Here is a 15,214-nt window from a genome sequence, read left to right as displayed (position 1 = left end):
GTATGTCCGTAAAGTTCGTGAACCTGTCGATAAAACGACATTTCATAGTATAACAAATTAGACATACATACGACCAAAATGTTTATTATCGAACAACAAAGTTAAATGAATCTATTTCAGATATTGTAGTTTTTAAACGGAATTTGTCATCATAAATTGTTATCAAGGTCAAAATGTAACATAAGCAGCCAATGAGAAAAATACATTACGTCATATCTAGAGAAATATTTACGCAACCATCAGCTGCTGTTTGTAGATACATAAACATAGCACCAGATGGAATCGATGAAATTTTGCTGTTTTCGAAATCTTTGTCTGAGAGTTAAACTCAATTGGCAAATATGACAAGATATATAGTGTATTACGTTCTCAAGTTGTATTTGTTAATAAAGTCAAATATAATTTGATTAAATACGTGTTAGTCATCACTGGAAATTCAAAAGTTCTATAGGAAATTGTGGAATACTTATTAAGCTTCTTTTTTGCCAAAAGCCTTCACTATTTAAATTTATTGTACGTGAAACTTAACTGTCCAAATTACTGTTTGTCGTCAATTCTTCTGCACTAAATAATCAAAAAATAAATCAACTAACGCACTTCAAAAATAAAGAATTGCTACTTATATGAAATCATTGCGAGCTTAAGTCATATACATTAGAAATAGATTAAGTTGCGTTTATCAAATATGATTTAAGTATTTAGCAATATCGGATGTCATGATCATAATTCAAAGCCAGCCTTATAACAAAATTTAAATGTTTCCTAGTAATTCAGAGATCCCGTCTAGGAGATAATCGTCTAAGATCTAAAGCTTCGCGACGCAGAATAATGTTTAATGATGGCTTCTTGCATACAGGTAATTAACATATATGCTTTTAATTATTTGTACGCGTAACATATCTTTATTCGTTTCATGCAAGCTTTATTTTAGAATGTAAAAAACCCGTTACATCGATCAACATACATTTGCTGTAATCTTACCGAACAATTGTTATGTTATTTCAAATCTTTAAACGAACAACACAAACATGTATATTCATTGATTACACATTCATAGCGTAGATTGTAGATTGTAGTTAAATTATTGATAGAAACTACGATTCAGCACGTCAAATCTTTAAATATGCCCAGCGGCTCGAAACAGGCTGCTGCGTTCAATAGACGTGTTCTTTATATTTTGACGAGATAGTAAAATATTCTTCATCTTTTGATACACGTGCTGTTGGCTATACAATGAAACGCTCACCTACATGGCTTCATTTCTCCCTCCTTTTAATTATTTTGTACAATGTTTGTTAAATCTTTTTTTAGTTTCATACAGTTAGCGGTCACTCTAGTTTTTACCCATTTATTTCAATGGGGTCAACGTTGTCACAAATAATATTGATAAATGTGATAAATTGCTCTCCTGTCTATGATGGCAGCCTTAAACACGATAATACTTTGTTCGTAATTGATGACAAAAGAAACAACAGCTAAATGGGTAGTCCGACCCATCAAATGAACGTATATAGTTGTATGAACCAAATGAAATATGTTTGTTTTACAGTAGAAAAGTATAAATCAATAAACAAATAAAACAAATAAAACTGTAAATATCCGTTCTATCTTTCTGTTTTTAAACGGAACCTAATTATTTACAACTGCTCAATACATTGGATCAGCCTTAGGCTATACAGTATGAATGCTTATGAGTTTATAGATCATAAACTATTAGACTAGTCATTAATTCAATAAATCATTTTTCAATGTAAACGACATTCCCATGTTTACCAAAATATCAATTGAAGATAGGTAAGTCTAGCAAAATTAAAACATGTGTGTGTGCGTGTGCGTTTCTTCAATGTTGTATGTTGTATAGCACTGAACAAGGCATATCTAAATTAATTTAGAGTCAGCTTTCCGAAAAATGCCGAAATATGAAAAAGTTGCAAATTGCGATCCTTCCTCTTGAGTTTCAATCAGTTCTAGTTTTGGTGCTAACGGATGTACACTGCCTAGTATTATGTTCATAGGGTCAATACAGTTTCATGTTTTTCTCTATACTTCGTTTTATTGCTGGATCTTTAACCTACGGTAGGGCCATCTCACCTCGAAAGGAGAAAATACACGGTTTCATAAATTGAGTAAAACAAGTGTTTGTTCAGTAATAATATTTTTAATATTTAAAATTCAAACACCGAAAGTATGTTCAAAAACAGGAAATACGCTGTCAGGATAATGTGAAAATGAAAATATATCAAGTAAAAAGGTTTAAATAATAAAAGATATGATCGAGGAGTGTCATTAATTTGTTGTTTTAATACTACTAGCTGTTGTTGCAGCTCGATTTTAAAATATTTATTTTCGATTTATGCCACATAACAACTTCTCAAACTACAGAAGAATTTCAGCACTTGGAACAGATACATTATTCAACCTCAACCTGTTGTTAAGTTAAGGAAAACGAATATCATTTTTGCCGACTTTTGCAAATTTATAAATATAAAAGAAATATTGACTACATTCAATGTGTTTATTGCCTCATATGACAGAAGTTATGTCACAAATGAAAGTTCATATTAAGTATATTGCAGTTTATTATTCCGTTAGCTCACGTGTAAAACAACCATACTATACACATACCTTAACCCAACTCGAATTGTAATGTTTTCAAAAGAAAGACCGACACTTGAGACGAGATATATAGTGGATTTAAACAGCGGCTCGTAGTATAGATCCATGAGATATATATCAAAAATGTATTTCACGTTGTTTCTCCCTTAAGAAATAATCTCCTTATTAAATGAAGCGAATAATAATGTGAGACAAACATACAAAACAAATTAAATTGTAAATGCTAAGACATCTGGATATCAGCAGATGAAAATACCCAATGTTTATATCGAACATTTACGATACTTCATACAGTTTTGAATAGCTGTTTCACGCAGGCGAGTTTCCCTGTATTATCACACTATATACGCGTACGCCTACATGTTATTAGGCTTTTAAAGTAAAGGTCGTATGTAAACTACGAAAACAAAGCCGATAGGAACATACAAACACCCTCATATTCACATATATTTGGGAAGAGAAGAAACATCTTAAAATTATAAAACAACAGAGCCAGCAGTTCGCATGGGAAATTAAAAAGCTAAGGAATAAAACGCACATTAAAAATTATTAGATCTCTATATAAATAAGTGTACGTCTTAGCGTAGATAGAAACGATATGAGTTTAATATATTCTAAAATAATGGTATATTCTTGTTTACAAACTTAAACACCAAACATATGAATAGCCAATAGATAAATATTCAGCTGGTCATTCTCTTATGAACACGTACAAGGCCGTCATCGAAGGGATCATTCTCACATGAATACCTGTTTTACGCATTGGGCAGTTGAACAGATGTTGCGTAATTAATCATTATTTTTACAAGTCCCTTCCTTTATGAATGAACAGTTTTAAAAGTAAATGAATTTCTTCCTATGATCGATATGTATGTAGGTGTGTTCATTTTATTCCGACTAAATGTTTCGTGATCAAGTACTACTGTATATTTCTGCTTGTTGCTGACAGAGCAATGTTTATAGCGTCATTTCCTCCCCGAAAAAGGTAAACTCATACTGTGCGTCAATATTAAGGATATAATTTACTTTGTAATATGCAGTTGTTTTACCCTGATTTTAAATAAATATGGTAATAACATAAAACACCGCAATAGGTCCGTGCTTATCGCAACACATATGTCTGTGATAATATCCATTAATTTACACTTGTATTAAAGACATGTTCACGTATAAATTCCAAAGTATCAGGTCCTCAGAGACTAGCGTCCTTCCATTTACCTCCCACTACGCTAAAATCGTGTTTTAAGAAATCAAATATCGGAGAAGCTCCTCGTAATTTCAAGTGGAAAGTAAGTACATCATAAGCTGTTTCATGCTATTTAATCCTTTATATGTCCCTTATTTGGACATAACGAATTCTTCACTTTCATGTTATGAATTAAATCTCTCATGCAGTATCACCGGAACATATACTAAGAAGCAATTATCCTGACCCTGACCTTCATGAAATTGTACGGAGATCATGATGAGTATACTAGTGGATCATTCTTATGCATTTTCGATGCATGTTTAGTAAAGATGCCTAAATGCAATTATTACATATGTTAACACTGGCCATTTCATGTTTTAGGGTAGTTTCATGTTATTCCAAACATCCAACTGTATGCACTTTGTTATTAATGTGCAAAGCATCACCATAGTTGCTCAGAAGCCAAACTTCTCTTTGTTTAATCATGTTTTTGGCGTTGAATTTTGCAGTTGGCAAACGCATTTGGGACAACCTGTCATAATGCATTAGTCTAGCAAAAAGTGATAAAGCTTATAACACAGATGGCTTAAAGGTTTTGAGACTCCGTCGAACAAAATCCGTTGCGTTTATCAGTGGTCACGGAATTTGAATTGAAACATAGACATAGACTTGTCTACTCGAAACTGAACGTAACACTTGAAAACAAAACATTTTATCCGAATGTCTTTGAACGTGGTGACCTCAAATACGTTCATAGAATATAAACTACTCAATTATAATATAACGTTTTCAGCATGGAAACATTCAATCAATTCTTCACACAGACAGAACTATTCCAGAAAATTGATTTATCTGATGTATGTTACGGAATTCTTGTTGCCACGTTAAGTGTTTTGTTGGCAATATGTATAATCTTCAAAATGAAACTTCTAATTAAAATATATGTTTGAGATATTATAGCATTATAATGATGTTTACTGAGATTTTAAGGTAAAGGAAATCAATACTGAAAGGCAAGTGTATAATTTACAGTAGAAGATACTCCAAAATAGGAATACAAATCTTGGAATAAGACTTTCATTGATTTAATCCGCTTTTAAAAATAACTTGTGTCTCATCAACAATTTTGAACAACTAATGGTAATAAATGGCCAACACAATCAATTTTAGAGGTTGAAAAAAGAGTTAAAAGTATAACATTTGTTTAATTAATTAAGATTAAAAAAATAAACTTAGGTGGATATTTGAGTTTTGTTTTATAGACAAAATTGTCTAGGGTTATTACATACTTCCTGTTGCATTGTATAACACTACAGAGCAATATTATCTGTTTTGCCCGGTATGAAGAATCACACGAATCTACCATATATACTTCAGTAGATCATCGCCTACCCTTAATGCTTAATATGGAACAAGAATGCTCACCATGACACAATTTGCAAAAAATCTTATTTAGTGTCTCTAATGGTATCTTTAAATGCAATGCTATGAACAGCTGACAAGCTATATGCATTATTGCATTCACTTATTGTTTCATCGAATTTCTAAAATACCCTTATCAATAAGTCACCTCAGTCTTCGTGATGCAGGAAAAGGGTTAAACGGTAAAATTAGCTTCTATTTAAATACTTCTTTAAGTTGAGATGTTTAGTCTTCATTGAGATTTTTTGTTTTTGTGTTCTATGTCTTTGGCGTTTACCCAGAGCCATCAAACCGGGTTTATGTTTAAACGTTTTGCTACTGAGCTTGTGTTTGTAGTTTTTCACATAAGTATTCAAAAAACAATCTCTTGCTGAGAAGAAAATAACATTGTTTAAGCGTCAACGGGTTGACTAAGGATTGTCTTGTAGTAGTGAAGAGTTTCTGTTTTGAAGAAAAATGAGCCTTTGAATATACTTTTTTTCGTTCGAAATGCAATCTTGATTTTAAAATAGAAAAAAATATTAACTGAAATATGTCAATACACAAAATTGACCTCCAGTGTGTTAAAAATGGTAGGGTGGTATAGACGTTTTATTCTATTTTTTTGGAGACGCTTTCATGCAATGCTTAGTTTTACATATATCAGGTCATGGAAGCATTTGTAATGTTAAATATACTTTACCTTAAAGTACGTTATCGAGTGACCCTCGATTTCAAGTGAGATTCGTCTTAGAACCAAGAAACTCAAGTTTAGACAGAATCCACACAGTAAAATAACATCAACATAGTTTTATTTAAGTCTTAGATTTTGCAAATGCTCAAATAACATATATTTAATTGAATTCTTGTTGATAATGTCTCTATTGGTGAGTAAAACAAAACATCATAATAAATATCATTATTATTTATAGAATGTAATGTCTTACAATAATGCATATGACATATTCAATGTATTGTCAATGCATACGTGCCTAAACTTTACATAACAACAAACTAATGCTTGCCCGGCCACTTAATCAATGCGTCCAAAACATTACATCTGGCATATTTTCTGATCTAATAACACCTAAGATAAGTTAATGTTTATTCAGTGGTTCATTGGTCAAATTTTTAATGTTGCAGCCAGCGAACTGTTTTATGCAAACCTGTCTCACCAAACGGGGTTAAATGATTTGCAAATGCATTACCTGACTGAATAACAATGGACTGACTGACCTTGTATATATATTATATATATAATCTGTATGGCATATATAGTCCACAAAATGTGAGTAGAAACCTCTCAACGGAACGTTCACACGAATCCATGAGAATTGTTCCCGAAAATTAAGTGAGCATTTCGCTCATAGATTGCTTACCTACCACGGTGGAAAAAATGCTTACTATTGTGCTATGATTAGGTTTATCTGCACACAATTTTATAAGTTGTTTGGACCGTCACCAAACTTAGGACAAAGAAATGCTACATGGTGCAAAAATGATGAGGCGTTGAGAAGGAATCTTAACTCCTGTCTCGTTTGATGGGTGAAAGGCAGTGGTATGAACAGACAGTGAACGTAATTGATCAATATAAATGCATCAATGATTAATAAATTGTGTTCTAATACCTAAAATATACATGTAATAAATCCCATTTGTTATTTTGTCTTTGTGTTGCGAAGAGAGAGAGAGAGAGAGAGAGAGAGAGAGAGAGAGAGAGAGAGAGAGAGACCTGTTGTTGAAAGATTGTTCTGTACATGTAGCTACAATTTGCAAAAGGATTTATCTATTAAAATAATTGCCAATTTAAAAGGTCAGTCTAATTGTGGTATATCTAAACTTAATTGCCATCCACTTGATTTCGAACAATATATGCATACAATGTATGTAAAATAAAAAAGAACAACCTTTTAAATTATTATTAATAAAGATAAACTTGAACAGTAAGAACATTTTGACATGGCGCATATAATATAATATCTTTGTAAGATACTATTTGGAAAACAATGCGGTTTCTGTGGCAGACCTATTTTGAATCAAGTATTGTATCAACGCGTGCCGAATTACAACTATGTGATAATCAGAGGCATTACAAAATTTGTGACGGATTTCATGGTTCGTCAATCTGAAATTTTGCAATGAATAAAAGCACAAAGGATCAATTTAAATTAAATGTATTTTTACCTCTCACGACTTTGTCACAATATAAGGTTCATATCAAGTATCCTGCCATTTATAAATCTGTAGGTTGGCCCAAATGTTCATAATAAGTATAATGTGAATATCTACTTGGAATTTTCATTCCCTCACTGACAATGGAGGATGTATTGAAGAACACTTAGTAGTAATGCGCGTGCATTGGTTCGTAGGAAGTTATGATTTCATAAGGTGCATTTATACCGCTTTGGTGCATTTTAATGAATACTAGTGTTTACCACAGTTTGTGTTGCTGTATATGCTTCGCAATAGCTCAACTTACCCCAGAAAACATACAAAGTGGATATTGATGAAGGACACATCCGACTGACTTGATTTTCGCCACCACAGTAACACGGGGGTAACACTTTGCATCAAACCTAGACGTGTCCTAGCATTTCCAACCAAGGGTATTGATGCATGAATAGAAAACAGTAATCAATTACACTCTCTGGAGAAATAATCTCTTCATTATATGAAGAGAAGAAAACGTAAATCATCCAGACTAAAAGTTGCAAAGTTTAACATTTTGCAATTTGTTTGCATTGATAGAAACAATTGTAAGTCATTGAAAATAAGTGTCATGCTTATGTCCTCAAAATAAGGGTTTAAAGACAAACTTAAATATAAAGATCTTATCCTTAATTAGCAAAGTTATCAGAGATATCAAGTTTTATTTTATCATATATAACAACGATACGAGCAGGATATTTGTTTCACAAACTCTGACTGCGATGTTAAATTAATAAAACGGTCAAGAAAGCAGGGTCTCACTTTTGTATTAGGATTGTTAACATAGACCCGATGCTGTATTCTTTTTTACATTTAGCGTTATCTGCATTGAGTTGAGTATTTGACAGTGCATTGTTTTTTGTTCCACAAGCGGTTATAACGAATTGTTACTGACTTGCATCAACACAACGCAGGTTTATTAAGTAATTTGCTTGATTTGATGCCGAGTGTCGCACGTTATTATCCAAGGTGCAGAAAGATATGAATATTTAGAAACTGAGGAATACCAACAAGGAGAAAACCGTTTAGGATAAGAAACAACGTGATAAGAAAACATAACCATCCAGACAACATATCAGAAAAATACCATTACATTTGGATATCTGCTGATTAAAGTACATGTTGTTATTATCTTTAAATTTGCAATTAAGCTTATGCTCGCACTTTATCTGTTGGTTTCAAAATATATGCAGGTGAACATTCATGTTCCTAAGTACTTTAAAGTTTATTCTGCATGAAACTATGGTTTCAAGATTCGTTTTCAAAAATGATAATTTTAATAAGTTCAGTCCAACGGTATGCAAACAGAATAGCATATTATTGATGTACACTTCTTAATATAAGAGGAATTCCGGATTTCCAAGAATATTAAGTAAATATTTAAAACAATGCATCAAGAATTTATGAAAAACACGAGTTGTGTTTCAATATTGGAACCATTAAATGCAGACATTTTACAATTGCAACGTCAAATGCAAATTAATGCTATGAGTCACAGAGAGATGTAGGTTTCTCGAAGAAGAAGGAGTTATTTACGTCTTGTAGGTGCTATAAACATGAGTATCTATGTGTACCTTAGGTACCTTTAAACAAACTGTTGAGGATTTCTTTTTCAAAACATTAAAAACATTATAAGGTTCAATTGATTAAGAAAACATTTGATGTCATTCTCGTAGTTAAAAACGATGTATTAGTACATTAGTTTATGGCAGTATCTGCTATCGATAATCTCTCTCTCTCTCTCTCTCTCTCTCTCTCTCTCTCTCTCTCTCTCTCTCTCTCTTGGTCAACCCATCTGATGTATGTCAATAGTGTTGTGATATAATTAACTTAATCAAACACGAATGTTCTACTCAGAGTTGGTGTAAATATTATCAATTACATAAAACACTGTAATAGGTCCGTGCTTGTCGTGACACTCATTATATGTTGTTTTAGCTTTCAGACTGAAAGTTGTAGATGTGTCCGTGCGGATTTCATATTAAAATTCTAAAGGACCAAGGAATAGGACAATGCTTTTTTCAGAGAGAAATAATGAACCTCACGGATCTGTGAATGTAATATTTGTCATCAGGGAAAAGAGAAAACCTAACGGACCAGTGAATAAAACAATAAAAGAAAGAAAAAACCTAATGGACCAAAGAATGAGATAATGACCCTTAGGGGAAAGTGGGAACCTTAGGAAAATGATCCTCAGTGAGGATAACCTTGCCACGTCATAAAGTCTCCCTACTACCATCAGAGCGTGCTTGCTTTTAAAATCAGTGCAGAATCAAGGCAATGCATCTCCTCCGTAATGGGTCCCAGTTACACCTTTTCTTTCTTAACAGTGTGGAATGCCGACTTAAATGAACACAGATACGATATGGAAACTGATTTTGTTTAAAAAATACACCGTTCATATTCATATCAGACATCAATATGCTTTTAAAAGATATTATAAGTCCCTTCCAAGACCGAAAGTGTAAGATAGTTTCATTCCGACCCGAGCGTAGGGTGTTTTGCGGAAACGAGGTTTTCCCTGCGCGAGGGTCGAGATGAACCTATCTTACACGAACGACTATGGTAGATGCTTTTTCTCCCACCTCAGTTAAACCAATTTACGTAAAAATGTAATTTTTTTGCTGGAACTCTTTTGTGCTTAGTGAAAATAATTGCGTATGTATATGCGATAACTCGTGGTTGTCATGGATATGCGCGCAGTGATTCAGATTATGTTAATAGTCAAGTTGGTCTTTAAATAGTTCTAAGGAGAGTGTAGCATTATTTCTTGAAAGGTGCCTTAAAACTGTTTTTTGGTGACATTTGAAGCGAGAAATATTTAATTAGTGTTCTAAATATTGCCACAAGACAAAATTTCAATGATGCTACAGACGACAGTTTTCAACAAGGGAGGTAATTTCAATGTGGTGACCATTAAAAGGAAGTTCCATACGGGCATTTTATCTTCGCCCGTGGGCAAGATAAGAATTTCTAGCATGATTAAATTATTTGATATACTTATCTGAGGCGGGAGAAATTAAAGTCATACGATTGAAAATAACTATTTCCTTAAATTCATATACGGTATCATAGAAAATAAGACAATCACCAATCTAAAACTAAAACATTTCACCATACAGTGTCAAGATCGAACTAGGTATACTAAATAGAATTACGCACGCTGCTTCGTGTTACATCATGGATAACAAAGAATCTGACAGGTAACACAGTCCAGAAAATGTCTTTATAATTAAGGCAATGACATCAATCTGTTTATAAACATACCAACATAATACACTGAGACTAGCAAAACTTACCTCGGTTTGTAATTATGGTATAACATGGATATTTGATAACTACTCACAGTTGTTGATTACGGTAACTACATGCGGTAATGTTAAAATAACAAGTACTGTTGAATTGTTGACTTAACATATCTACATACGTAACTAAGATGCGGGTTATTGAACGGTTACCATAAGGAGGTATAATGAAACCTCCCTAAGACTTAGAGCCTTACTACCGTAAAGTGATAACATTAATATAATTATACATATCTGTTTTTGCATTGGCTCTTATAGTTTGCATACTTCTCACTCTGGTCGTTATGATTCATAGTCTTGAATAACTAATCTAAAAACGTACGTTTAACATTGACTTAATTATGTGGTCAAAGTACCTCTTAGTTATTTTGAACAATGCAAATGAAACACCATGGATACGCCCAGAATTCGGAAACCTTATATAATGCTATTGCATGCCGTTGAATGTTGCTTTCCGTGATTGATTTTGGGAGAACGATGTTGTGATTCACTAGTTTACCCAATAACGCGAAATAGGTTTTACATTTCAAAATAACTGTTGTAAATGTTCGATATAATTATGTCAATTCCTTTTCGAATAACAAATGTACCGTTAATATTTTTCATTGCATGAAAAAATACAATTCGATTAGCATTGCAACTTTTAACACAATAATTGAACCAAATATCAAGATCAAGAATGCAGAGGATTACCCGATATGGTTTACTTACATCAATTTACGTCAACCCTTTCCTAAACACCAGTGGTATACATCAATGGTCGTAGGACAAGATGACATTTTCGACTTAAATAAATAAAACATATCTCTTACAACCTGAGTGCATGACTTTAACATAGTTGTTAGAGTAATGGACGTTAAACACACAGATCTTACCTTGCGTTTCTAGTACGTGTAGGCCAACAAATGCTATATTAACTCCTCCCAATAGAAATTTAACACAATAACTCAAACACAGACAGGAGAGTTGTTCCAGCGAATAGATTGATTGTTATGGTTTATGTTCTACATACGCAAAGAATATTCACGTTAATCAAAGAAAATAGTGAGAAACCGAGTTGCAATAAAACCCTTTGTCAAGTAATGCATTATGAAGTTGTGCGTATTAATTTATCTTTCTGATTAAAACAAGTCCAAACAAATAACGTTGTCAGTGTTTTCTTAATAATTATATAAAAACGTATCAAGTAACTAAGTCTAAGTGTGTTTGTAGAGTGTTTAATCTTGGCGTGAATATTTCGAATCATGTGGCAGGCATCTTATTACTGCACGCTTCAAACTGCATAAGCACAGGGTGTTGGGGAACCTTTGCTATACATTGGAACTAGCTGCTGTATTCACGACGTAACATCGCTTAAGAAAACGATCTCAAAATAAAAAGGTACGTGGTAAGCGGTACAAAAATAAGAAAAATTCTTGTCAATTGAAAGCATTACATCATTTGGAACATAAATGTGATTCAATTTCATTGTTGTATAAAATCTTCTTTGTCAATTTGAAATTTCGCAATTGAATTCCAGTTTCAATACAATGTGGCATTGCCTCTTATGACAGAAAACTATATAACTCAACAGAAAGTTCATTTCATGACTTATGCAATTCACTAGTGTGCATTTATTCTGCATTCTTAACTACAAACATTCCTAGAATGCAAATAGGTTGAAAGGAACATACAAACAGTATTTTGTTTTTAAAATGGTTCACCAGAAACCTGAATGAAATTATATTTGGGCGTTATTTCATTAACAAAATCATATTATTAGTTCAAATGTCGTTATATATTTACAATTTATTGCCCGTTCAAAGACCGTACCCAACAATCCTTGATAAACACCTCTAATTATATTGTATATATGTTACAAATTGTCTGAGGAGTTTTGTACTGTTGTTTCATGTTTCTGGTTTGTGATTGTGTTTTGTGTTCCATGTCTTTGGCTGCCATTAGAAAGGGTTAATGTTCGACTTCTGTGCTTGTTACTGGTGTTTTTATATAGATATTAATTGCAATCGAAACACTGAATCCACTAAATTCAAATCTTAAAATTGCAAAAATTGAGAGCTAACGTAACGTAATAACTAGTTGGCCAATCACTTCAGATGTTTGCAAAATTGCGTATTTAGAACCAAGAGAAATAAAAACAACAAGGAAAGTGCTGTGCTGTATTTTTTTTAAATTATCGTTTACAATTAATTATCGTTAAATACGAGACTGAATATATATAGATTTTTGGTTAACATGTTTAAAGAGTGTTGATGCAGACTTTACAGTTTGATCATTATGGTACATATTATCTGAGTGATTACCAGGTGTAAGAAGAATGCGTTAAACACTGCAATATGTATGTGACATAAAAGTTCCATTGAAAAATAGGCGTTCGTTATTTTATAAGGTGTAAATGAAACATTAAGGAAACACACAGAAGCCAAATCTACAATACATAAATACTCGTTTATTGTCATATATACATACATGATAAGACCCTCACGTATATCTACATGTATGTTTTTGAACCAAACATTAGCGCTTATGGCGTCACTTCCTCTTCTTCATTGGAAAAAAAAACACCTTTACATTTGGATATATATCCGGAAGTGTGGTCCTATGGTTTATGGATAATATACTGAATTATTAACCATCAGTTGTGTGAGTTTTATTGGAGTAAACGTAGTCCAATACATCAAGTTAATTGCATTATTACATTGTGGACGGAGCCTCAAACGTATAACGTGTCGAAAATACCCATTGCGCGAAATCGTTTGGGTTTAGATAAAATCACAATTGTAACTTCCCATCGTAACTGCCACCGCATTCCAAATCAAATGCATGCAAATAGTTTTATAACCATGTGAACATCGGTTTTAATGCATGACTTAGATTTCCAGTAAATAACTAACTGAATACAGTTTTGCAGTGTCAAGTTATCTTATTTGATCAAACTAAAGCTATATAATAACTGTACAACTTCATGAGCCACATAAACAATCAAAATATCGCATAACAATTAGTGCAGGAAATGCGTTTTCTGATCAGTCTTGAAGTAGCGGTGATTTCAGTTAAAAATCATAATAGAAGAAACCCAATCAAGCCAATGCCTCTTACATCAATTCAGCCGGACAGATTCAGGATAAGTAGGCAGAATGCATGTTACCACACGACTCTGCTAGATAGATCATAAACTATTATGAAGAATACTTACTCCGGAAACCATCTATGAAGGTGAATGACATCCTCATGCTTACTAACACGTCAACTAAAGCAAGTTTAGCAAAATAACTCTTGTTGGTGTTATGGAACAAAATGGATATGTGATGAACATTCAGGGTAGAATCAGTAATGTTTATATATTATATATGGACGACACTCATAAACATTTCTGAGTAGGTGAATGCATTTTTATTTATATTTATCATTATCACTATTTTTCAATTTGGCAACCAGCATGCGATGAGGATATAATAGCATGATACTCTTCTACAGATGTTAGTTAATGACATACTTAATAAAGCAGTTAGTTTTATGTGCGGTATAAAATGACATATTAAATACCCTGTTTTATGATCATATAATTTAATGACGTTCCATGAAAGCTGAATCGTGAAACTAAACAATGATGATCATCATAAAAATATAGAATGTTTACGAGCGATTTTTCTACCCTGTCTCTCATGATGGCTAGATATCAATAGATATTGAAAATTACTAAAAGATTGAATGCATCAATGAAGGCGAAATCTGTTTTCCTAAATGCCTAAAATATGCATGGTTATGAGTAAGATTTATCAGTTATTTTATGTTTTGACATTGTTTAATCGTTGTTTCATTTAAATAGTAGTTTATGTTAACAATAAGCTTTTCGTTTATGAGTAGTTTTTTATGTTTGCTATCATGATATGATATATAAAGATACTGTTCCGATGCAAGCCGAAAAAATAAAAATAACAAAATAAAAACAAAACATTTCAACAGTTTAAATCAATTCATCCTTCGATTTGACAAAAAAATATCCATGCAATCTTAAAGGGACTGTACACCAGATTGGCACTAAAAATAGTTTTTTTTTGTAACGAATCGCAGGACAATTATCTAATAGAATGTGTTACGCTTTGATATCATAATTGTAAAAAAAGTACCAAAATGTAAAAAAAAAATTGTGTCGGAGACCGGGTTCGAACCCGTGTCGCCAAAATTGCAGTCTAGCATCGTATTCACTGAGCTACGACGGCTAACCCTAATTTGGTGACATAATTAAGCTATACATCTACCTCGGTAATATCACGTGATAACACAGACTAGCCAATCACGCATAAGGAATGAATTCAACCTGGTAGACATACCCAGTAATCTTTTTTAATGGAACTAGAAATGTGTCCATAGGACACGGATGCCCCCACTTCGATTTTTTGTCACAGAAAATAAGCCATAATGATTATTCAGGATAATCTGCACAAGGGCAAACCTTTTCAAAAATTAGATCGGATAAGATATTTTTTAAGTA

The 15,214-nt window shown here is 32.7% G+C and overlaps 1 protein-coding gene across 1 annotated transcript in view; it reads right to left on the bottom strand.

Annotated features, from left to right (window-relative positions):
* Positions 1-11,697, bottom strand: part of LOC128211104 (TWiK family of potassium channels protein 18-like) — a 41,829-nt gene extending 30,132 nt beyond the window's left edge. Inside the window, exon 1 of the mRNA XM_052915521.1 lies at positions 11,595-11,697. The gene's annotated coding sequence lies outside the window, so the exon portion shown is untranslated. The remainder of the gene's footprint in view (positions 1-11,594) is intronic.
* Between the last annotated feature and the right edge of the window lie 3,517 nt (positions 11,698-15,214).

This window comes from Mya arenaria, chromosome 12 (assembly GCF_026914265.1).
Source record: "Mya arenaria isolate MELC-2E11 chromosome 12, ASM2691426v1".
Lineage (NCBI taxonomy): Eukaryota > Metazoa > Mollusca > Bivalvia > Myida > Myidae > Mya > Mya arenaria.
Note: the sequence above shows the minus strand (reverse complement) of the source record. Positions and strands in the feature narration are given on the sequence as shown.